The 24,670-nt window shown below is 35.6% G+C and overlaps 1 long non-coding RNA gene across 1 annotated transcript; it reads right to left on the bottom strand.

Annotated features, from left to right (window-relative positions):
• Positions 1 to 1,345: 1,345 nt before the first annotated feature.
• LOC120887608 (uncharacterized) lies at positions 1,346 to 22,469 on the bottom strand. Its single transcript, XR_013426251.1, has 3 exons — positions 22,113 to 22,469; positions 18,189 to 18,819; positions 1,346 to 1,781 (listed from the first exon to the last, which is right to left on the bottom strand). It is a non-coding gene; the product is annotated as an uncharacterized LOC120887608 (long non-coding RNA).
• Between the last annotated feature and the right edge of the window lie 2,201 nt (positions 22,470 to 24,670).

The raw sequence follows: 24,670 nt of genomic DNA, 5'->3' as shown, positions 1-24,670 counted from the left end.
TGCTATATGTCAAATAGCAATTAAGGATAAGAAAATGGCAAAAAATTTTTTTAGTTTTATGGATTTATTTAATAATAAAAGTATTTATCTCAATTGGGCATAGTGACACATGTCTGTAATCCCAGCTACTTGGGAGGCTGAGGCAGGAAAATCATAAATTCGAGACCAGCCTCAACAACTCACCAAGACCCTGTCTTGAAATAAAAAATAAAAATTGTTGGAATGTAGCTCAGTGGTAAAGTGGCCATGGGTTCAATCCCTAACACATCAACCTCAAAACAATAACAATTTTGACTCAAATTCCTTTAAAATATAAACATCCACATGTGATTCAGTGTTTGAATGTCAATCATTCACTTACAATTAGTAAGCAAACTTTTGAGTTGTTGCCGGAAAATTCTTAAAAGTGTTATGAAGCACAGCCCAGATAACATCACTTAGAATGTTAGCCAAAGCATCTCAAAGTATACCTTTAGTTATAGACAGTAACACTAATTTTCTAAAATCTAATTTAAATGCAGCTTTTAAAGAAATTTTAAAATGCAGTAGTTCCATTTATTGAGTCAACTAAGAAATATCCTTTGAAAATGAGAGCTTCTTCCTGGACTTCTAAAAAAATTGTAGAATTTGTATTCCTTCTGTATTAACACAGATTATTGTGACTTTTGCTTAACACATATAAATGAACTAAGCAACTCAATCATTTACCAAATTACAAAATAATTATATCTGAAATTGTTTGGTTAGGTAGTTCTGTGTGCTCTCATTTGAAGGCTGTGGGTGTGAGGGAGGAACCACAAAGTTTTCTTTTGTCGAATAAATCTGTTGAAAATGTATGAAAAGGTACACTTATACATTGTTGGTGGGAAGGTAAATTAACAACCACTCTGGAAAGCAGTATGGAGGTTCCTTAAAAGACTAGAAATGGAACCACCATATGACCCAGCTATCCCACTTGATGTAATTTATCAAAAACAAAAAAACAAAAACAACCCCCCCCCATAAAATTGGCAGACTATAGTGATAGATACATCTATGTTTATAGTAGCACAATTCAGAGTAGCCACCTTATGGAACCAGCCCAGATACCCATCCATCAACAGATGAATGGATAAAGATCTTCTATATACACAATGGAGTTTTACTCGACCATAAAGAAGAATGAAATTATGTCAATTGCCGGTAAATGAATGGAACTGGAGATTATCATGCTGAGTGAAATACACCTGGCTCAGAAAATCAAAGTTGGAATGCTTCCTCTTAGATGCAGAAACTAGAAAAAACAAAGAGGGGGAAGTGTGTCTGGGTGGGCGGGGGTGGGGGGGGTGGGGGGTGGGGGGGGGGGTGGGGGGTGGGGGGGGTAGGGTGGCGAGAATCCCATGAAAATAGAAGGGAGATCAGTGGAACAGAGGAAGAGCATTGAGGAGGAAGACAGGAGGGACAGGAAAAGAGCAGAAATTGGCTGAATTATGCTATCTGCATATATATGAATATACCACAATGAATTTCAACTTTATGTTTATAAAGAATAATTTTAAAATATTATAAATACATAGGAGGAAGACCAGTAAGCAGAGGAAGAGGAGTAGCTAGGAGGAGGAGGGGAAGGAAAGAGGAAATACTGGAGGGAAAAGAACCAAAAAAACACCTGTTGAGTTCCATTATTAAGATTTCCGACACAAGGGCATCTAGGAATGGCCGTGTAATGAGTGCTAAATAAAGATTTATTCTGCAGATTTCTCTTTGTGATGTTGATAATGATGTCTTCTAGCCTCTCAATCCTGTGAAGATTAGAAAAGAAAAAGTTTCTCATTTTTATCTAAATGACTTCTGAATGATTTAAATTTTTAAAATAACTACCATAAGAGTAAATGAAATTTCCCATTAAGCAGTGTCTTCACACTGAAAATGTGTCCGAACATAACTACTGGAGTAATTATAGGTTTAAATTGTTCTGAAGAAGTACATTGATTTTTAGTTTAATTCCCAAATAAACTAATCATTCCAACAAAGTAAGAGAGAGAAATGGTACCAGTGATGAGTGACTTAACAGGCTCTGCCCCCTGGAAGGGCTCTCCTTGTATATAAGGTTCTGGAGGATGCCAATAGAGAGACTTGTATTTTAAGGGCAACCATGAGAGATGATGGATGTGCTAATTTGCTTGGCTGTTGTGGCAATGTTGTTCTATATAAATACATTAGAGCCTTACTTAACTCTTCCTACATATACACAATGAAAAATAAGACTCAAAAAGTCAAGGCAGTGATACTTGTCTTTAGTGAAACTGTTTAGGTATTTCAAAAAGCAATCCTCAAAGGCTTTGTCAAGCATTTGCTCTCACCATCTGAACATGCCACACTTTAGCTGGGGGAAATTGAGCCAGCATTTGGTCCTCAGGATACTTCAGAGCAGCGCCCTCTAGGGGAGAACCAGGTAACTGAGTTGGTGACCAGAAGAACTGACCAACTGAAGCAGCCTGGAAGGCAATTAGCTCTAACATCCTTAGCAAGGCATCAAAAGTGGGACCGCCCCCTTTGTTTGTTCCACTTGGACCCTCGCGCTGGCCAAGGGATTTGTTTAAACCACATTTGTGAATTTTTCTCCCCTTTGTCCTGTGTTAACCGTTCCCTACATCACAGGTATGCCTTTATGTAGACTCCAACAGCTCTAAAGGACAGAGTGTCTCCAGGGACCCTCTAGGGAGAACACGAAAGGTGGCCAACAAGGAAAATTAACTGACCACGTGCCCAAATGCACCCAGAGGAGGAGGATTATTAGAATCCAACTCGGGTTTCAGTTATAATCTTTCACAAGTGGTCACACTTGTTGATAACATCTATTTGAGGGAATGTTCATGAGCCATTTGGTAACAATAAAGCTTCAAAAGTACTTAGCTGTAACCCTAATCAGTTAAACTAAATAAGATCAGTTAAATTAAATAAAAATGTTAATGGGGGAAGTCATATAAACATTCATATTTTGAAGTCAAGTTTGTTTATTAACATTATTAACATTATTTTCCAAAATTAGTTACCCTCTACTTCCCATGAATGGCATGCACCTGTCTCACTAAAAATTCTTTTAGAGACAGTTAATGATCTTACTGTATGTTCTGATTTTATGTTTTGTTTTATTCATCTGACAATAATTTTTTTTAATTCTTAATTCTCCAAGATAGTTACTTATGTATTTTTAAAGGTCTATTTTATTGGGACTTTTAGTTTTCATTTTAGAGAGTTCATATTCCAGATCCCAATTCTGAGTTCCCCCTGACTTCTTATTGAAGGAATATGATTCACTCTTAATTGCTCTATGCTGCTTGTTTCTAAAGCAAAATAAAATGATATATTAAAATAATTATAGCATAATTATTGTATAGTTATCCCCTCTAGTTTTGAGTCAGTGACTCACACAGCAATTTTAAATATGTGAAAAAATATGGTGGAATTCAAACACTTATCATCCATATCAACTGCATTAAATATGTGTAATAAAATGTTTTAAATGATTCTTCTGTTGTCTTTTGGTTGTTTTGCTTTGTGTTGCCTGGGACCAAACTCAGGTCCTTGCTAATGCTAGGCAAATGCTGTACCACTGAGGTCTGTTCTCAGCTGTGCATGATTCTTAGGACTCATGTAATCAGATGAATCAAAAATAACAACTATGTCTTTTAAGATTTCTACGTCACAATTTTTTCTTTCCTTCTAACAGTGTTTTATTCAGGGAAAATTTTTTATTATTTTTAATTTTGTATCTTCATTTATAATTTTTTAAATTAGTGCATTATAGAGATACATAAAGATGAAATCTCTATGGTATAGTCATATATATATACATACAGGAGTTTAGTCAGTTTATTCTACTATGTCTCCTTTTTTCCATCCTTCCTCCCTCTACCCTCAATTTTATTCTTCTACTCTACTGATATCTTTTTCCTCTATTTTCATATGATTTCCCTTGCTACTGCTTTTCTTTTTTCCTTATTTTGTTCTAGCTTCCACATATGAGAGAAAACATGTGACTTGACTTTCTGAGTCTGGCTTATTTCACTTAGCATAATGCTCTCCAGTTTTTGCCTTGTGCCAGCAAATGCCATAATTTTATTCCTTATGGTTGAGTAAGATTCCATTGTTGTCTATATACCACATTTTTTAAATCTATTCACCTAGTCTTATTACAACTAGTCTGAAAAATTAATCTTTCCTGAATGAAAATTATTACTAGGTCAGATCAATTTAGTTATAATTAAAATGGACACTGAAATACTTGAAGGAAGAATAGATGTTATTTTTCTTCTAGAAATCCACAAATTGCTATAAGGAAGGCAGAAGAAAGACATACAATGTGTACATACAAAATATATTTTTCAGTGAGGTTAATTAAAACACATTTTACATAAGTAAATTAACCTGCAAAAATAGATTGAGTTGTTTTAGTGCTTCTGCTGTATCCTTCCCACCTCATTCTTTCTTAACCACATCCTACCATATTCTTTTCTGTATGATCTTTGAGGTTTATTACTTCTTGTAGCAACTAACTCCCACTGAAGAAACAGGTTATTTTTCCTTCAGATATAGACATTTTGAAGATGCAGTTTCCAGTTTTGCTATAATGTCATTAATCTGCATGAATAAACAGTTTGACAAATAAGAAAGTAAGATGGGAAGTCTAACACAAACCACTAAAATATTTTGAGATAAATTCAGTTGCAATAAAATATCATACACACTAGATTCTGAGAATGTGTTCATTCAAATTACTCAGAAAATCAACAAAGTAAAACTGATCAGGAATCACCAAAACATATTCTTTACATTCATCATCTTTGTCATAAATATCTTCACTTGATCTTAGACTTTTATCTTCCTATGGTTATTTCATATATTTACTCTTGAAGACAGTCACCTCTTAGTAGAACATGTTAAAAACCCTTTCTTTGGATGAAGCCATTGTGAATGTCATTATTTGATTGTTGGAGACAAATGTAGTCAAATTAAGAACCAAAGGGTCAAAAATGCCACTGCCAACCCCCAAATATGTATATTATGTATATGCTAAGATAATTTTAAAATCTTCTATACTTTTAATGATGCATATACTTCATTTTTAAAATATTTGTATAAATGCATGCATTTGAAAATGACTAAATACTTCAAAACTCACTTTCTCTCTCACAATTCTATCTCCCTTTGTTTGCAAATGTTGATTTGCCAGAATTTCATCTTGTAATAATCTGGCATTCTGTTCTCAAGAAAGTAAAGACAAAAATCCATTTATGTTCAAAACACTAGAAAAACTAGGGATAGTAGGAATAAACCTCAACATTGTACAAACTCCTTTCTAAATGGAGAAAAATTGAAAGCATTCTCTCTAAAAACTGGAACAAGACAAGGATGCCCTCTTTCACCACTTCTATTCAATATAGTTCTTGAAACTTGAGCCAGAGCAAAATTAGACAAAAAAATTAAAGTTATAAGGATAGGAAAAGAAGAACTCAAACTATTTCTAATTACTGATGACATGTTTCTATATTTAGAAAACCCAAAAAATTCACAGAAAATTTCTAGAACTCAAATTCAGCAAAGTAGCAGGATATAAAATTAGCACCCATAAAGCAATTGTGTTCTTATACATCAGTGATGAATCAACTGAAAAAGAAATTAGGAAAACTACCTCATCCATAATAACCTTGAAAAAAACAAAATATTTGGGATTAAATCTAACAAAAGAGGTGAAAAACCTCTGCATTGAGAAGTACAGAACACCAAATAAAAAATTAAAGACCTTAGAAAATGGAAAGATCTCCCATGTTCTTGGATAGGCAGAAATTAATATTGTAAAAATGGCCATACTACCAAAAGCATCACACAGATTTAATGCAATTCCTAGTAAAATTACAGTGATGTTCTTCATAGAAATAGAAAAAGCAGTGATAAAATTCATTTGGAAAAATAGGAGGCCCAGAATAGCCAAAACAATCCTCAGTGAGAAAAGTGAAGTAGGAGGCATCCGAATAACAGACCTTAAATTATACTATAGAGCCATAGTAATAAAAATGGCATGGTAATCGCACCAAAAAAGATAAGTAAACTGATAGTACAGAATGAAAGACACAGAGACAAACCCACATAAATACAGTTATCTCATACTAGACAAAGGCACCAAAATCAAACATTGGAGAAAAGAGAGCCTCTTCAACAAATGGCTCTGGGAGGGAAATCCATATATAGCAAAATGAAATTTAACCCCTAACTCTCACTCTTGTGAGAGCATTAATCTCTAGGATATATAAAGAACTCAAAAAACTTAACACCAGAAAAACAAATAACCCAATCAATAAATGGGCAAAGGAACTGAACAGACAATTCACAGAAGAAACACAATTGATCAACAAATATATAAAAAAATGTTCAACATCTCTACCAATTGTGAAATGCAAATTAAAACTACACATATCTCATCTAATTCTAGTCAAAATAGCAATTATCAAGATTATAAGTAACAATAAATGTTGGTGAGGATGTGGGGAAAAATGTACACTTATACATTGTTGGTGGGACAGACTGCAAATTGGTGCAACCACTCAGAAAAGCAGTATGGAGATTCCTCCAAAAACTTGGAATGGAACCACCATTTTACCCAGTTATTCAACTCCTTGGTATATACCAAAGGACTTAAAATCAGCATACTATAGTGATGCTGCCACATCAATATCTACAGCAGCTCAATTTACAATAGCTAAACTATGAAACCAACCTAGGTACCCTTCAACAGATGAGTGGGTAAAGAAAATGTTGTATATATCCATAATGGAATTTTACTGAGTCATAAAATGAAGAAAATTATGATATTTGCCAGTAAATAGATGGAACTGGAGGCTATCATGTGAAATAAGCCAATCCCCCCAAACCAAAGGTCAAATGTTCTTTTTGATAAGTGGATGCTAACAAACAATAAGAGGGAGGAAAGAATAGAAGCACTTTGGATTAGACAAAGGGGAATGAAGGGAAGTGGGGGAATGTAAATAGGAAAGATAGTAGGAAGAATTGGACATTACTTTCCTGTGTTCACATATGAATACATGACCACATCATTTACAACCACAAGACTGGGAAGTTATACTCCATGTCTGTATAATGTCAAAATACATTTTACTGTCATGTATAACTAAAAAGAACAAATAAAAAAATTTTAAAAAGAAAATTGTCTCTGAACATCATTTCTTTCCTCCAAAACCTAAGAGATAAATATTATTAAGTTTTGGTCTCATGCTATTGAGTGGAAAACACGTCTAAAAGCTTAATCAAGAGCAGAACCTTCAAAAGCAAACAAAACAAAACAAAAAACTATTAAAGCACAAAAACCTTTATCCTATGTGAATTACTCAAAGTTTAATTGCCAAATTTATCAAAGAGGCATGAACTGTTCTGAAATACAAAGAAAGTATTGTGAAATAAAATTTCCTTACAGAGTGTCATTTTCAGGGAGGGAATATGGCACATTAGAGGAAGGGTGCTCTCCCCATCAGTTCTTCGGCTCGATATTTAAAAACCTGGTTCTCAGTGAGGTGGGCAACTAAGGAAGATCACTGAAATTCAACACTTGGCAGCAAAAATAAAATAAAAATAAAAATAAATCATGGAGACACAAAGTTGGAAACTTTGAACATAAGAAATAATGTGAGTGACACACCAGCTTGGCTGGTGATGGTGACATTAACAGTGTTAGCATGACTAGCCCACTGCTGAGGGAAGGGGGAGCACAGGCAGAAAAAGAAGAAAGCACAGTGAATACTGTTGGGTTTGGGGAGCCTGTGGAGTGGAATAGAGAGGGAGGCTAATCTTAACTGATCCAGAGACGGTGGAGGAAGTTGTTGGGTTAAAAGTATTAAAATTGCTTAGCCACTGTTTGGAGAGTGGCAGGATCCAGAGTGATGGTGGTAGGAACCAATTTTAAATGGCCACATGGCAGTAAACAGAGGTATGAGATTGGGAACTCATAAAGGAAGCTGCCAGACTGACCCAGTAGTTGCCTATTATGAGGTCCAGTGTATGCTTAGCCCAGCGTGATTGTAACGGGCACAAAGAGGACTGTGCCTAGGGTGATATGCTCTGGGGAAACCAAGAGAGAGAGCACCTTTTGTTGCTGGCCTTCCCCTCCATGCTATTGGGAGGATGCCAGTAACTCCATCAGACAGGTACATCTGCCCTCTAGTTCTGATCACATCCATGATGGTGGAATATGTGAAGCATGTGGAGATTTAGACCCTCACCCTGAAAGTGAAATTTCCAGAAATCCCCTGAGGTCCAGGCATCTAGCAGAAATTGGCATCTCCCCAGCAATAAGGGGTGTGGATCAAATCACAAATCCCCAAACACAGAGTTCCAAAGGCCAGCCAAGACTAAATACCAATTCCAGTATAGAACTGCACCAGACCAGTACTCCCTAGGCCATCCCACATGATACTGGGAGACAGGAAGCTGAGTGCTTACTACAACCAGCTTTGATCCTGGCCACTAGGGCGGGCAGCTAAGTGAGAAACACACTCTTAGTATTTAATAACCCCCATCTCTTGATCCAAGGGTTCCAGAGCCCAAAGACAAATACAAAGAATGGAACAACAACATAAGAAATGAAAATCCATCATTGCCCAAAATTTTGACCAACTTAGAAGAAACACACCTTTATTTCTCATTAAGAATTTTTTCCAGGTTGGGATATAACTCAATTGGTAGAGTGTTTGCCTCTTATGCACAAGGCCCTGGGTTCAATTCCTAGCACCACCCATACATACAAAAAAGAATTTTTTTCCTATTTTCCCCTTTTTCTTGTATTTTGAATTTAAGATTCTATTTACATTTGTCCATTCTGCATGATTCTCTGTGGTGTGCATATGCATATATATATATATATAATATAAGTATATATGTATAGTAATATAATTTTTTTTCTTTCAATTGCTTCTTTTCCACCTGTTTACAGGCGTGCACCTCTATGCCCAGCTCCACCTGTTAATTATTTAGCCTTGGTTTGACTTTGCTGGCATAACATTTTATGTGGGTTTGAATTGTTTTGATCTTTTATTTATTCATATCTTGGTTTCTGTTCCTCTCATTAACCCTTTTTCACTCTTTCCCCATTCATAGCCAAATTTTCCTGTTTCCTTTGCCTCTTTTTTATTCCACCTTCTTTACAGCTGTCATCTGCTACCTATCTCCTGCCTCCTATCCTCTGTTCACTTTTAACCTTCCTACCTCATTTTCTCATCACTTAAGAAACTAAGTCCACTATCTGATAGAATTATATAGTTTATGTAATGCCTACTCCATGTTCTGATTATTAATATAGTGGACAATATAATAGACACCTGCTATTTGACATCTTATCTTGTTAATGGTTGTTTATTGTTGGTGGTAATGTTAAATTCTGACCTCTATCATCCTCTACAGGGGACAATAATTAGTGTTATGGATATCAAAGTAGACTCCAGACATTATTTGAAGGATACATTAATTGCTAACATTATTGCTGTTTCCGGTTTTCTTTAAGAGAGGGTGGGAAGTGATTGGGACAATTTAAGTTCACAGAGTAGAGATTCTGATGCTGAGCAACACTCACAACTCAGCCAAGTAACAGTGAACCTCACTCCATACATGAACCAGCCTACTTGAACCTCTATAATACTTCAACACATATAATGGGGAAAGAAAAAACTTCACACCAATGACTAGGCTCCATGTAGAAACAACTAGAGGGGGACATCAGGCCCCCACTCATGGACTTCTACTTATACATCAAAAACAGAGAGCTTGCCTCACATGCACAAAGCCCTGGGTTCAATCCCCAACATCAAACAAATAAACAAAAAACCCAAATAAATAAAAAAACAGAGAGAAGCCCATAGAACAAAAAAGATAACACCAAAGGAAACATGCATTAAAAAAGGAATAGGAATCCATCTCAACAGATGAACATAATCAAGACCTCTGAAAATATGAGGAAACAGACAAACAAGTTTCCTCTCCAAATTAACAATCCCTCAACAAAGAACTCTCAAATATGAAGGTGGATAAAATTCTAGAGAAAGGCTTTAAAACTTGACTATTAAAATATTCAGTGAACTAAAAGAAGATCTAATGAATGAATTAAGAGACAAAATATAGGAGGTGAAAGATGGTAAAAAAAAATAGAGATTGAAAATAAACCACTCAAAAACTTCTAAAAATAAAAGACACATGAACTCAATTAAAAACTCACCTGAAATTAAGACCAATTGATTGAATTTCACAGAAAATTGAATATTATAGCTTGAAGACAGAACTTCAGGCCTTGAAGACAGGGTATATTGACATTGAATACTCAATATGCAATGGAGGGGGGGAAGACCATGATCAAAATATACAAGAACTCTGAGACAAAAATCAAGAATCCAAACCTGAGAGTCCTTGGGATAGAAAAAGAACATGGAAATACAGTGACTTTTCCTAATCTTGGACATGAAATAAACATCCACATTCAGTGCTGCAGCCAGGCTGGCTGGGCAAAATAACCAGGGGGGTGACGAACAACTTGTGTAGATTGATACAGCAGGAGTGGGAGCCATTTATTGTATGACAACAGAGGTATTTATACATTCCACACAGCTTATCTTAATTAACATAAACTAGATACATCAGTCAACCAATAAGAAATCTCCACACTTAATGGCTCGCTGGTGCCACCTCACAAACCACTCCCCCTGGCAAAATACCAGGGGCCATCCTGACTTGTTTACAGACTCTAACAATTCAGGATGCATGCAGAATCCCAAATAAACAAGATTTTAAAAAACAAAACAAAACAAAAAACCCAAAAAACAACAAAAAAAAACCCCTCTCCAAGACGTATCATAATCAAAATGCCTAACAGAAAATATGGAAAAAAATCTTTAAAAACTACAAGAGAAAAATATCAAGCCACATTTACAGGCAAATTAATGAGGCTCACTTTTCATCTTAGAAGCTAAAATCAACAAGGCCTGAAATGAGAAATTCCAAGCTCTAAAAGAAAACAATTGCCAAACAAAATTGACATATCCCAGAAAGCTATCTTTCAGAATTGAGGCAGAAATGAAAACTTTCCATGATAAGTACAAAATAAAAGAATCCATGACTACTAAAATCCATGACCCACTAAGCCAGTACTCCAAAGAACACTTAAAGATATACAGCACACAAAAGAACTCAAAAACAAACTCTAAAGCTCCCAAATATATGAAACTTACTAGCAAATAACTAAATGAAAATCAAGACTGAATTAAATATATAGACAATCCAAAATGGCTGGAAATAACAAACATTTCTCCATAATAACAATAAATGCAAATGGTCTCAACTCCCCAATTAAAAGACAGATTGGCAGAATAGACTTAAAAATAAGATTCAAATAAATGACATTTGCAAGAGATTTATCTCTTAGGCAAAGACATTCACAGCATGAAAGTGAAAGGACAGAAAAAAATATTTCATGCAAATGGAGTCTGGAAAACAAGCAGGAGTAGCTATCCCCTTATCTTAAAAAGCAGATTTCAAGCAAAATTAATCAGAAGAGAGAAAGAAGTCCACTACATACTGACAAAGGAAACAATTCAGCAAAATGACATACCAATAATAAATATGCCCCCCCAAAATTGTCAGTGCACCTACCTACATTAAAAAATAACAACTTGAAGACATTAAGTCCCAGAAAGACCCCAATATAATATTGGGTGATTAATACACCCCTGTCACCTATATACAAGTTACCTATACATAAAACCCATAAAGATATTTCTGATCTAAACAACACTATAAAACAAATTGACTTAACAGACATTTACAGAAGATTGTACCCCCAAAACAGCTGAGTTCACTTTCTTTTCAGGAGCTGATAGAATCTTTTCCAACATATTCTAGGTCACAATGTAAGTCTTAGCAAGTACAAAAAAAATATGGATATAATCCTATGCATCCTATCAGATCATAATGGAATTAAACTAGAAATCAACAGAAAGAAAAATAATAGAAATGATATAAACACATAGAGATTGAACAATGCTCTTTTTAAAAATATTTTTGGTTGTAAATGTATATTTTATTTATTTAAATGCAGTGCTGAGGATTGAACCCAGGGCCTCATACATTTCAGGCAAGTGCTCTGCCACTGGCCACAACTCCAGTCCCTGAACAATACTCTTTTAAATGAGGAAAGAATCATAGAAGAAATGACGGAAAAAAATTCTTAGAAACAAGCAGGAACAGAGAAACATAACATATCAAAATCTCCATCAGTTTAAAGGAAGTTTTAAGAGGTAAGTTTATAGCATTGAGTGCCTATATTAAAAGAAAGAAGATTCCAAGTAAATAATTAATGCTATACTTCAAGGCCTTAAAAAGGGAAGAACACACTAATGCCAACATCAGTAGAATAGAGAAAATAATTAAGATCACAACAAAAATTAACAAAATTGAGGATAAAAAAATACAAAGGATCAAAACAACAAAGAGTTGATTCTTTGAAAAGATAAACAAGATTGATAAACTCTTAGCCAACTAGCCAAAAGACAGAGAAGAGCCAAATTAACCAAAATAGAGGTCAAAAAGGAAATATCACCACATATTTCTGAAGTCTAGAGAAACTATTTTGAAAATTTATACTTCAATAACTTGGAAAATCTAGAAGACATTGACAAATTTCTAAACAAATATGACCTACCCAGATTGAAGTAGGAATATATATAAAATCTAAACATACCAATCAAACAATAAAATTGAAACAGCAATTGCAAAACTTCCAACAAAGAAGAACCAGAACAAAATGGATTCTTGGCTGAGTTCTCTCAAACCTTTGAAGAAGAACTAGCACCAGTCTTTCTCAAATTATTCAATGAAATTGAAAGGGAGGGGACATTCAAAAATATCTATATTCTATGAAGTCAGTATAACTCTGATAACTGTTATAGTTTAGATATGAGGTATCTCTCAAAAGCTCACATGCAAGATAATACAAGAAAGTTTAGAGGTGAAATGATTGGGTTATGAGAGCCTTAATCTAATTAATGAATTAATCCCCTGATAAAGATTAACTGGGTGGTAACTGTAGGCAGGTAGGGTGTGACAAGAGGAGTTGGGTCATTGGGGGGTGTACCTTTGGAGTATATTTTGTCCTTGGTGAAGAAGTCTATGTCTGTCTCTCTGTCTCTCTGTCTCTCTCTCTCCCCCTCTGTGTGTGTGTGTGTGTGTGTGTGTGTGTGTGTGTGTGTGTGTGTGTGTTCGCGTGCGTTCGCGCTTCCTGGTCCCATGCTCTGAATTTTTTTCCTCTGCTGCACCAATCTGCTGTGATTTTGTGTCTCATCTTGGGCCCAGAGCAATGGAGCTGGCAACTGAGACCTCTGAAACCATGAGATTTCCCCCTCTAAGATTGTTTTTGTCAAATCTTGGTCAAAGCAGCAAAACAACAACAACAAACCTAAACCCAAAACACACAAACTGACTACAACAGATACCAAAACCAAAGACACATCAGACAAAGAAAACTACAGACCAACATCCCTGATGAACATAGATACAAAAATCCTTAATATTAGCAAACCACATTCAAAAAAATATCAAGGTGATAATACACCATGATCAAGTGGTTTTCATCCCAGGGATGCAGGTTGCTTCAACATATACAAATCCATGCATATAATTCACCACATAAATATAATTAAGGATAAGGATCCAGGATAATTTTGAAGAAGCAGAAATGGCCTTGGATAAAATCCAGCATACATTCATGTTAAAAATGCTGGAGAAAATATAGATAGAAGGAACTTACCTCAGCATCATAAAGGCTATATAAGACAAATCCAAAGTCAATATCATACTGAATAGAGAAAAACTGAAAGCATTTCCTCTAAAATCAAGAACAAGACAAGGAAAATGTCTCTTACCACTCCTATTCAATAAAGCTCTTGAACTCTGCCAGAGTAATCAGGCAAGAGAAGAAAATTAAAGAAATACAAACATGAAAAAAGACATCAAATTTTCTGTTTGCTGATAACAAGATCCTGTATCTAGAAGACTCCAAACACCACCAGAAAACTGATAAATTCAGAGTTAATTTGATAAATTCAGCAAAATAGCAGGATACAATATCAGCATCATAAATCAATAGCTTTCCTATACTCCAACAGTGATTATTCTGAGAAAGAAATTAGGAAAACCATCCCATTCACAATAATTTAAAAAAAAATTGGACATTAATCTAACCAAGGAGGAGAAAGACATCTACAATGAATGTCACACAACACTAAAGAAACTAAAGAAGTCTTCAAGAGATGGAAAGACCTCTTCGTTCTCTTGCACAGGCAGAATTAATATTGTCAAAATACCCATACTACCAAAACCAATATACAGATTCACTGCAATCCTCATCAAAATACCAATGACAATATCCACAGAACTAGAAACAACTGTCCCAAAATTGATTTGGAACAACAAAAGACACAGAATAGCAAAGAAATCCTGAGCAAGAAGAGTGAGACTGGAGGTATCACAATACCTGATCTCAAATTATACTGCAGAGCTATAGTAACAAAAACAGCAGGGTATTGGAATCAAAACAGACATGAAAACCAATGAAATAGAAGACAAAAGAGAAACCTGCATACTTACAATCATCTGATACTTGACAAGGGTGACAAAAATATATGTTGGAGAAAAGATAGCCTTTTAAACAAATGGTGCTGGGAAACTGGATAACCATATGTAGAACAATGAAACTGTTTCTTTATCTCAACCTGTACCAAACTCAAAGACAAAGTGGATCATTAGAGTTAACACACTGGGGAACTCAAGAAATAAAACCAAGAAAGAAATAAGTGGGATGGATCCTAATTTAAAAGCTTCTACACAGAAAAGGAAATGATTAAGAGTATGAACATACAGCCTATAGAATAGGAGAAAATCTTTACCAGCTACTCCTCTGAGAGAGAATTATGTCCAGAATATAAAAGGAACTCAAAGAGCTTAACACCAAAAACAAAATCCAAATAACCCAATCAATAAATTGGCAAAAGGACTAAGCAAAAATATGAAAAACTGTTCAACATCCCTAGTATTCGGGAAAATGAGAATTAAAACTACACTAAGATTTCACCTCTCTCCAGTCAGAATAGTAATTATCAAGAATAAAAATAAGCTAAACTGTGGATGTCCTTCAGTAGATGAATGGATAAAGAAAATGTGGTTATATACACAATGGAATACTACTCAGCATTAAAAGAGAATAAAATCATGGCATTTGCAGGTCAATGGGTGGAGTTGTAACTTCATTGGCTAAAGGGTGGTTAGCCAATCCCAAAAAAACAAATGCCCAATGTTTTCTCTGATTTAAGGCTGCTGATTCATAATGGGTGGCATGGGAGAATTAGATGAATTCTAGATAGGGCAAAGGGGAAAAGGGGAAGGAGGGAAAGGGAAGGGACGTAGGGGTAGGAAAGGTGGTGGAATGAGATGGACATCATTACTCTAAGTACATGTTTGAAGACATGAATGGTGTGACTCTAGTTTGTGTACAACCAGAAATATGAAAAATTGTGATCTATGTGTAACACAAATTATAATGAATTCTGCTGTCATATATAATTAAAATTAAAAAGATAAAAAGAAGAATAAAATAACAAATTGCTTCTGAGGATGTGTGGGAAATATACTCCATCATTGTTGATGGGGCTGAAAAGTTGTACAACCACTCTGGAAAGCAGAATGGAGATTCCTTAAGAGAGAGGTGGGTGTAGACAGTAGCATGGACCTGAGGTGGTGGGTAGGAGGGACATGGAAGGGTTCAGAAATGTTACTACCTGAAGCCAACTGATTGCAGTTGATGAAAATGTTTAAAATAATACCCTTGTTTACTTTATGAGATGTACCCCCTGAGTCCCTTTTCAAATCTTTTAATGTGGCAAAATGTGTTAAATACATATTTTGTAATAAAGATGACTCTTTCAACCTAAAAAAAATGAATGGGGATTCCTTAAATATCTAAGAATTGAACTACCATATGACCCAGCTATCCCTCTTCTTGGTATTTATCCAAAAGAACTAAAGTCAGCATACTATAGTGATATAAGTATGTCAATATTTATAGCAGCTCAAATCACAATAGCCAAATTATGGAACCAGCCCAGGTGCCTGTTAACAAATGAATGGATAAAGAAAATGTGGTGCACCACCAAATGTGATGGCATACATCTGTAATCCCAGAGGCTCAGGAGGCTGAGATAGGAGGATCGCAAGTTCAAAACCAGTCTCAGCAACTGCGAGGTGCTAAGCAACTCAGTGAAACCCTGTTTCTAAAGAAAATACAAAATAGGGGTGGGGACGTGGCTCAGTGGTTGAGTGCCCCCTGAGTTCAATCCCCAGTAACCTCTCCCCCACCTCCACAAAAAAAAAAAAAAGAAAATGTGATCTTTATACGCAATGGAATTTTACTCAGCCATCAATGAATAAAATTATGGCATTTGCAATAAATATATAAAACTGGAGAACATCATGCTAAGTGAAATAAGCCAGGCTCAGAAAATTAAAGGTAGAATGTTTTCTCTCAGATGAGGAAGGAGGAGTAAAGTAAGGGGGAAAAATGGGAGTGGATATTATAAAGACAGAGGGAAGATTAGTGAAGTAGGAGATTGATGGGTCAGGAAAGGGGAGGAAATACAGAATGAATTGGACAAAAATATGCTACGTGCATGTTTAAATACACCACAATGAATTTCACCTTTAAGTATATCTATAAACCACCATTTAAATAAGTGAGTTGGAAGGAAGACTAGTAGAGTGGAGGAAAAGGGGGAAGGAAGGAGGAAGGAAAGTCCAGTGTGTGGGGGGGAAAACAGGGACTGAAATGGAGCCAATTAAATTCCATGCATGATGGAAATGAAGGGAGACCCTCATTGCTATACAAAATTACATATAAGAGGTTGTGAGGTGAATGGGAAAATAAACAAGGAGAGAAATGAATTACAGTAGATGGGGTAGAGAGAGAAGATGTGAGGGAAGGGGAGGGGGGATAGTAGGGGATAGGAAAGGTAGCAGAATACAACAGTTACTAATAGGGCATTATGTAAAATTGTGGATGTGTAACCGACGTGATTCTGCAATCTGCATTTGGAGTAAAATTGGGAGTTCATAATCACTTCAATCTAATGTATGAAATATGATATGTCAAGAGCTTTTCAATGTTGTGAACAACCAATAAAAAAATTCCATGCATGTATGATTATGTCAAAATGAACCCAACTCTTATGTATTACTGCAATGCACTAATAAAAGAAAACAAGCCATATAGTTTCAAAGCTAGTTACCTATATTTTAACATAAATATGCCTAAATTAAAACATTAGTGATTCAATTCAACTTACCTTCCATTCCCTTATTCCAGAAAACATATACTGACCATCAATTAGATGCCAAGACTTACAATAAATAATTTTAGCTATAGATAGTGTAATTTATTTTTAGGGTGAGATAACGTGTGTGTGTGTGTGTGTGTGTGTGTGTGTGTGTGTGTGTGTGTGAGAGAGAGAGAGAGAGAGAGAGAGAGAGAGAGAGAGAGAGAGAGAGAGAGAGAAACAGACAGAGACAGACAGACAGACTGACAGACACTGGGGATTGAACCCAGGGGCACTCTTCCATGAAGTACCTTTTAATTTTATATTTGAGACAGGGTTCTCACCAAGTTGCCTAGATTTGAACCTGAAATCCTCCTGTCTCAGCCTCTCCAGCGTCTGGGTTTACAGGCATGTGCCACCATGCCCTGTTGAAATAACATTTTATTTCAATCAAAATAATACAATCATGTACCACTTAGCAATGTTTGGTCAACAATGAACTGTATATATAATGGCGGTCGTATGAGATTATATTGCCTCCTGATGTGATATTAAGTGTAGTTTGTGTAAGTACACATAATGTTTACACAAGGATGAGACTGTCAACACGTTTCTCAGATCACATCACCATAATCACACATTAATTATATATCAAATCAAAGGGTTATTATAATATTGATGACAAATTTAGATATGTGAAATTTTTTAACCCATGATTAAATAATGTCTGGCTTAAATCCATTTACAATGTCTTAAAACAGATTTTAAGTCATCATTTTACTTCAAATTCCTTACCTTGCTCTTCTTTGTTACCTGTCCCTTAATTTTTCATAAAGCCATACGACATTTCTTCTCATATTCTTGTTTTAAGGCACATCTGCAGTTAAATATTCTTATCTTGTAATCCATTGTGTTGAAAAATACAAAGTTCCTTTTTTGATCTGGCTCTTCACATGTTGATTTATTATCCTAATAAAATTTCTATGTTCTTGAGTACTTTTGCAGTTCTCATGTTTTTAACTTCTCACTTCAGTCTCTTCCTAAAGACATGCATTCTTGAAAGATAATAATGAAAAACCATTCTGCTACCTGGTAAGTTTCTGCTACAGAAACGGAGCCCCATTAGAATTAAAAGCAACTTCCTGATAACTGCTTTTCTGCGTCCAGAGTTTCCTCATGCTGAGAATGAAAACTGAAAAAGTAGCCCTGGCCTGTCAGGTGTCAGGAGCCTAAAACTGAGTCTTCTGAGAGCCACAAGGAACAGACTTTCATTTAAGTAGAGGTGATATCATGCATATGCCATTTTCTGAAATACAGAGGGGTGGAGAGACTTCTTAATCACCAGGATTCTTTTATTTACTCAGACGCTAGATTCCAGTACTGTACAAACACGATGTTTTGCAACAACACTTGGGGTTCAGAAGATCTAAAAAGGCAACAGAATGAGATAAACTCAGTAAATCCTTTTCTGGAAATGGTAAACTAGATTATTAGGACCAGTGCTTCCCTAAGTATAGTTTGAAATGCTTTTTTTCCCCCCATATGGGAGAATGAACCCAGGGGCTTTCGGCCACTGAGCAACATGCCTAGTCTGGTTTATTTCTTGGAGAAAGGATCTTTCTAAATTGCCAATGCTGAATTCGAACTTGTGATCCTTCTGCATCAACTTCCCAAGTAGCTGAGATGACAGACATGAGCCACCGTGGACTAGCATGCAGGAGGCCTGGGTTCTATCCCCAGCATGGCAAGAAAAGGAAAAAGTATTTATGACATTTGTAGAGTGACTCTTGGTTTGTCACACATTGTGTTAGACATACAAGCATTAAGCAACAATTAAACCTAAAATTCAAACCAGTTAAGTTTTATCTTTTATAAAATTCACACACATTTTTAAGATTTCAATTATCAGGAGAGGGGCTGAAGCTCAAAGGTAAAGCATATGCTTAGCAAGCCAGACGCTTTCAGTTCAATTCCCAACTCCCAAAAAAGATTTCAGATATCAAAAGAATTTTATATGAAAAAATTTACTTTGAAAAAATCAAAGTACTGATGTAACCATCCAGGATAATTTTAGCTTTTGTATTTTAAAAGAAAAAATAAAAAAAGGAACCAATAAAACTATGTAATCACTTCTGGTATTTAGAACAACAAAGCATCCAAGATTTAAACTAGAATATGAGAGTAGAAGTGGTCAAAACATATGTATAGAGTAGTCTATTATCACTACAGTGTGCTGCAGGGAAAGGCTGAATGTCATGTAATGGTGAGAGATGCCATAAATGTTTAATGCTATGAAAATGGAGAAAATTTGCTTCAACCACTGGGAGAACTGAATCACAGACTAGAGCAATAATTTATTATAATTATCATCCTTAAAGTTAGAAAAAAATGACAGTAAGATAGAAGTTTACAACAGAAACAGCCCCCCAAATGTTAAAACCTCACAAATAAAAAAGAGATGGTTAACAAATTCACTATTAATGCTAGTTTGAACACTTCACTCTCTGGAATCATGGCTAAAAATCTTTACAATTATGGCATTTTGTAACACCTCATCTCCAATCTCACCCTTTCCTATTATTTTAGACAGTATATTATCACATCTTAAGTTATTGTTTTCCTAGCAGAAATAATCAAATTCCTACCAACTCTATAAAGCACTTTCTTTAACTCTTGAGAACTTTGTGAATCACAATTGCAAAAAAACTCTTTCAAGGTGTTCAGCTGTGATTATCGAGACAAGCATTTGTATTTTCATAGGAAAAGCACTTTCTGATCTTTCTTATTAAGTCTAGCATCATTTGGCAAACTAATGCCCACAAGGAAACCGTGGACACCTACGAACAACAAGATCAAGTTAAAAATAAGCAAAACATTCTTTAATCTAGAAATACTAAAAATACTCATTACTTCCTCCTGGAAAAAAAATAGGGCAAATATTTTTCCCCAAATCTTCCTTGCATGGTATCTGTATTCACACACTCATCCCTCATTCTTTTGTGAACTGACATATTGCCTGATTTTTCTGGTAAGCACCAAGGAGAACATTTTGTACCTGTACTATTCCTAACAATTCACAGCTACTGCTTGACATTCCATCTCATTTTGTACACAGTTGTCCAATTTTATGACACTGAGCCTCTCATGTTTTCAGAAAAAGATTAAACGGCTAACAAAAGATGACAAAATTTCAGCTAGGTAAGATCTTAAAATTTTCAATATTAAAACAGTCATAGTTTCCTTTTCAGTTAGTTGACTGCAATGCTATCTAAGAAATATCAGACACAGTCTTCTATAATTTGGCTAGGACATGAAGCCAAGTGAAGACAGGAGGTTAAGGCCTTATGTGACAGGCTGATGCTACCTCACGAAAACTCCATCAAAGTAAACCAATGCAGCCTCACTGAAAATGAATATTTTAATAACAATGATACAAAATGAAAACTGCTATTTATTTATATTTGATTCAAAAGATTATAATTTCCCCCTGGTCAATAAGTGCTTAAATTTAGGCTTATGTATTAAAGTAGGTCAAATATAATTGACACTTTTTTTCCGATTTTGAAATTGATACAGCTTTTCATTTTTGGAACCATATTTAGATTCCCCAAAATGGATTTTTACTATGAATGAGATCACAAGGTTGGATTGGAAGGTTCTGGTTACATCTCCAGAGGAGGCAAGGACACTGTGCAATTTTACATGAGATTCTGGATAGGAAGAATTAATTGACTGTTTGATGGTAGTTGCTTTAAAAGACTGTTGAAATCACTACGATCTTAGCCTTCAGTCATTCTAGTGAAGCAGAGTAGACATGAGTGAATTTCATTCTAAAATTTTCTAAATCTTAGATCTTCACAAGAAGATCTAAAATTTAAATATATCTTAAATAACTACTTAAAACAATTATAATAGCAATAAGCATTTTACAATAATTGAGACAAAAGATTTTGTAAGTGAAATAGCAATTAAGGATATAATCTTATTTAAGAAAATGGCAGTTTTTTAAATTAATATTTTTAGTGTTATGAATTTATTTCATTCATAATAGTATTTATCTCATCTGGTCATAGTGGTGCATTCCCATAATTCTAGTGACTCAGAAAACTGAGACAGGAGGATCACAAGTTCAAGGCCAGCCTCAGCAACTTAGTGAGACCCTCTCTCAAAATAAAAGATAAAAAGGGCTGGAGATGTAGCTCAGCAGTTAAGTGCCCCTAAGTTCAATCCCAAGTATTGCCAAAAAAAAAATAATAATAATAATAAAAATGGTATTTATCTGAAATTCCTTTAAAGTAAAAACATCCACATGTTATTCAGTGTTTGGATCTTTCTCTTATCATTAGTGATGGCAAACTTGTTAAAAAATGTTATGAACACCACCCAACTAACATCAATTATAAAGTAAGCCAAAGCATCTCAAAGTATACCTTTAGATACAGTGGATAACCATTTTCTAAAATCTAATTTAAATTCAGCTTTTTAAAAAAGTGTATCAGTTTATAGTTACATTTATTGAATCAAGTTAACTGATGAATATCTCTTGAGAATGAGAACTTCCTGGACTTTAAAAAAAATTGTTAAGATTTGTTTTTCTTCTGAATACAGATTATTGTGACCTTTGTTTAACATACATAAATCAACTAAACAGTTCATTATATCACCAAATCAAAAAAAAGAATTATATCATAAATGTGAAAATCAAAGGAAAAAGCCTACCTTGGTTAGATAGTTCTGCACACTGTCATTTCAAGGCTATGAGTATGTTTTCTTGTGGAATAAAACTCTTGTTGAGTCCAAACCATTATTAAGATTTCCAACACAAGGGCACTCTAGGTCTGTCCTAAAGATTTATTCTGCAATTTCTCTATGCAACATTGGTATCGAAGTCCTTTAGTTTCTACTTAGACCTGTGAAGATTGGAAAAGAGAAAGTTTCTCATTTTCCCTTCAATTACATCTAAATGATTTGCATTAAACAAAACAAAACTTCTCCAAAGAGAAGATGGAAATTCCCATCAAGCAGTGCCTTCACACTGAAAATGTCAGAACATACCTACTAGACACAATTATATGTTTAAAATTGTTCTAAATAAGTCCATTCTTTTCTAGGTTAATTCCTAGTCACTCAAAGTAAGAGATATTGATGCCATTAGAAAGGGTAACTATGAGATGAAAGGTTTGTTAGTGTCACTACAGTGGCCATGTCACTTTGTATAAATATATTAAAATGTACTTTTTTAATATATGCTTTAGCCCGGTGGCCAGCACAGGCTTCATTAATGAAGGTTCAGTACCTGAGAAATCTCTAGGGAGTTTTGAATTAAAGAGACAAGACTCTAATTACCTTTAAACCAGCTCCAGGACGGCTTCTCCTAGCTCCAGCCTTCAGCCACCTATTAGAGTAGTGAGGTTTACTGAAGAGATCATCGAAAGAGAGAACACACCAGGGAGTGGACTTTTATTGGGGAACAAAAAATTCTGAAGAAAATCCCCTCCAATGAAGATGAAGGGGGGCAGGGTCCCAAGGTCAGGTGCGACAGTTGGGTCTTCCGGGTAGTGGCCAAGACAGGCTTCCATGCAGACAAGCCCTCAGACCTGAGAAGGTTGGGGAAAGCTCTGGACAAAAAAGATGTGCCTAAGTGCCTCTCATCCAGCCAGGGAGGTAACTCAAATCACCTGCGATGATGGCCTCCCACAATATGCAATTAAAATAAAACTGAAAAAAATCTAGGAATATTTGTACTTATAAAAACAAGGATTTTATGAAACATCCCTCAAAGGCATTGACAAGCATGTGCTCTCACCATCTGCACATGCCACACTTTAGCTGGGGGAAATTGAGCCAGCATTTGGTCCTCAGGATACTTCAGAGCAGCGCCCTCTAAGGGAGAACCAGGTAACTGAGCTGGTGACCAGAAGAACTGAACAATTGAAGCAGCCTGGAAGGCAATTAGCTCTAACATCCTTAGCAAGGCATCAAAAGTGGGACCGCCCCTTTGTTTCTTCCACTCGGACCCTCGCACTGGCCAAGGGATATGTTTAAACCACATTTGTGAATTTTTCTCCCCTTTGTCCTGTGTTAACCATCCCCTACGTCACAGGTATGCCTTTATGTAGACTCCAACAGCTCTAAAGGACAGAGTGTCTCCAGGGACCCTCTAGGGAGAACACGAAAGATGGCCAACAAGGAAAATTAACTGACCACGTGCCCGAATGCACCCAGAGGAGGTTATTAGAACCCAACTCGGGTTTCAGTTATAATCTTTCACAAGTGGTCACACTTGTTGATACATTTATTTGAGGGAATGTTGATGAGCAATTGGGTAACAATATCACTGTCTTAATTATAAAGCTGAAGTACTTAGCTGTAACCCTAATAGATCAGTTAAGCTAAATAAGAATATTAAGAGAGGGGAACTCATAAAACCATAAAACAAGGTAAGAAGTATTAATATTTTGAAGTCAAGTTTATTCATTTACATTGTTTTCCAAAATTTTCTTATCTAGTTACTGTGAGATCGGGCAAGGCGGGCAGCGACTAAAGGAGGCAGATTTAAAAGGGCCGCTGAACAGGCTTTATTGAGATATCACTCCCGGGCAGAACTTGATCAGACCCACAAAGGGGTCAGGAGCAGGGTCTGAGGGAAAACCATGTGGAAGCTCAACCGGATTGGACTTTTATGGGGCTTATAGCAGGAAGGGAAGGACTTGGGACAGAAAAAGGTGATTTTAGGGTCCCTTGTCCCTTTTTGGAGTTGGTCAGGGGAGTTGACTGAACTCCAGGATTGGCCAGGGGGTCCTGCTGATTGACAGGCGTTAGTCAGGAGATCTCACTGATTGACAGGGGTTTCCGCCGGCATCTGATTGATGTTCCTTCCTCCCTCCCCACCATCACCACCACCAAGTCACCACCACTGACCTAACAGTTACCTTTTGTTTCCCAGTGATACCATGGACTTATCTCACTAAATATTATTCTTTAGAAACACAGATTATGATCCGATCAATTCTGTTAACCTGAAGTTATGAGAGATTTCAATAAAAAAGAAGAGTCACCATTCCTTTCCTTTATGGCCAATGATAACTCTTCTAATTTGTGGAGATGGAATAAACCCCACAGACCTTAATTTATCTTCTGATCTTATCTTTCCATTACTTGTTTTAGTACATCTGACAATGATTTTCTAATTCTGAATTCTCCTAGATAGTAGATTTGCTTGTATTTTTTCAGTTCTGTTTATCATTTTCTTGAGTGTTTGTTTTACAGAGTTCAGA

The sequence above is a fragment of the Ictidomys tridecemlineatus genome, chromosome 10, assembly GCF_052094955.1.
Source record: "Ictidomys tridecemlineatus isolate mIctTri1 chromosome 10, mIctTri1.hap1, whole genome shotgun sequence".
NCBI lineage: Eukaryota > Metazoa > Chordata > Mammalia > Rodentia > Sciuridae > Ictidomys > Ictidomys tridecemlineatus.
The sequence above is the reverse complement of the archived record's forward strand: the minus strand, read 5'-3'. Positions and strand labels throughout refer to the sequence as shown.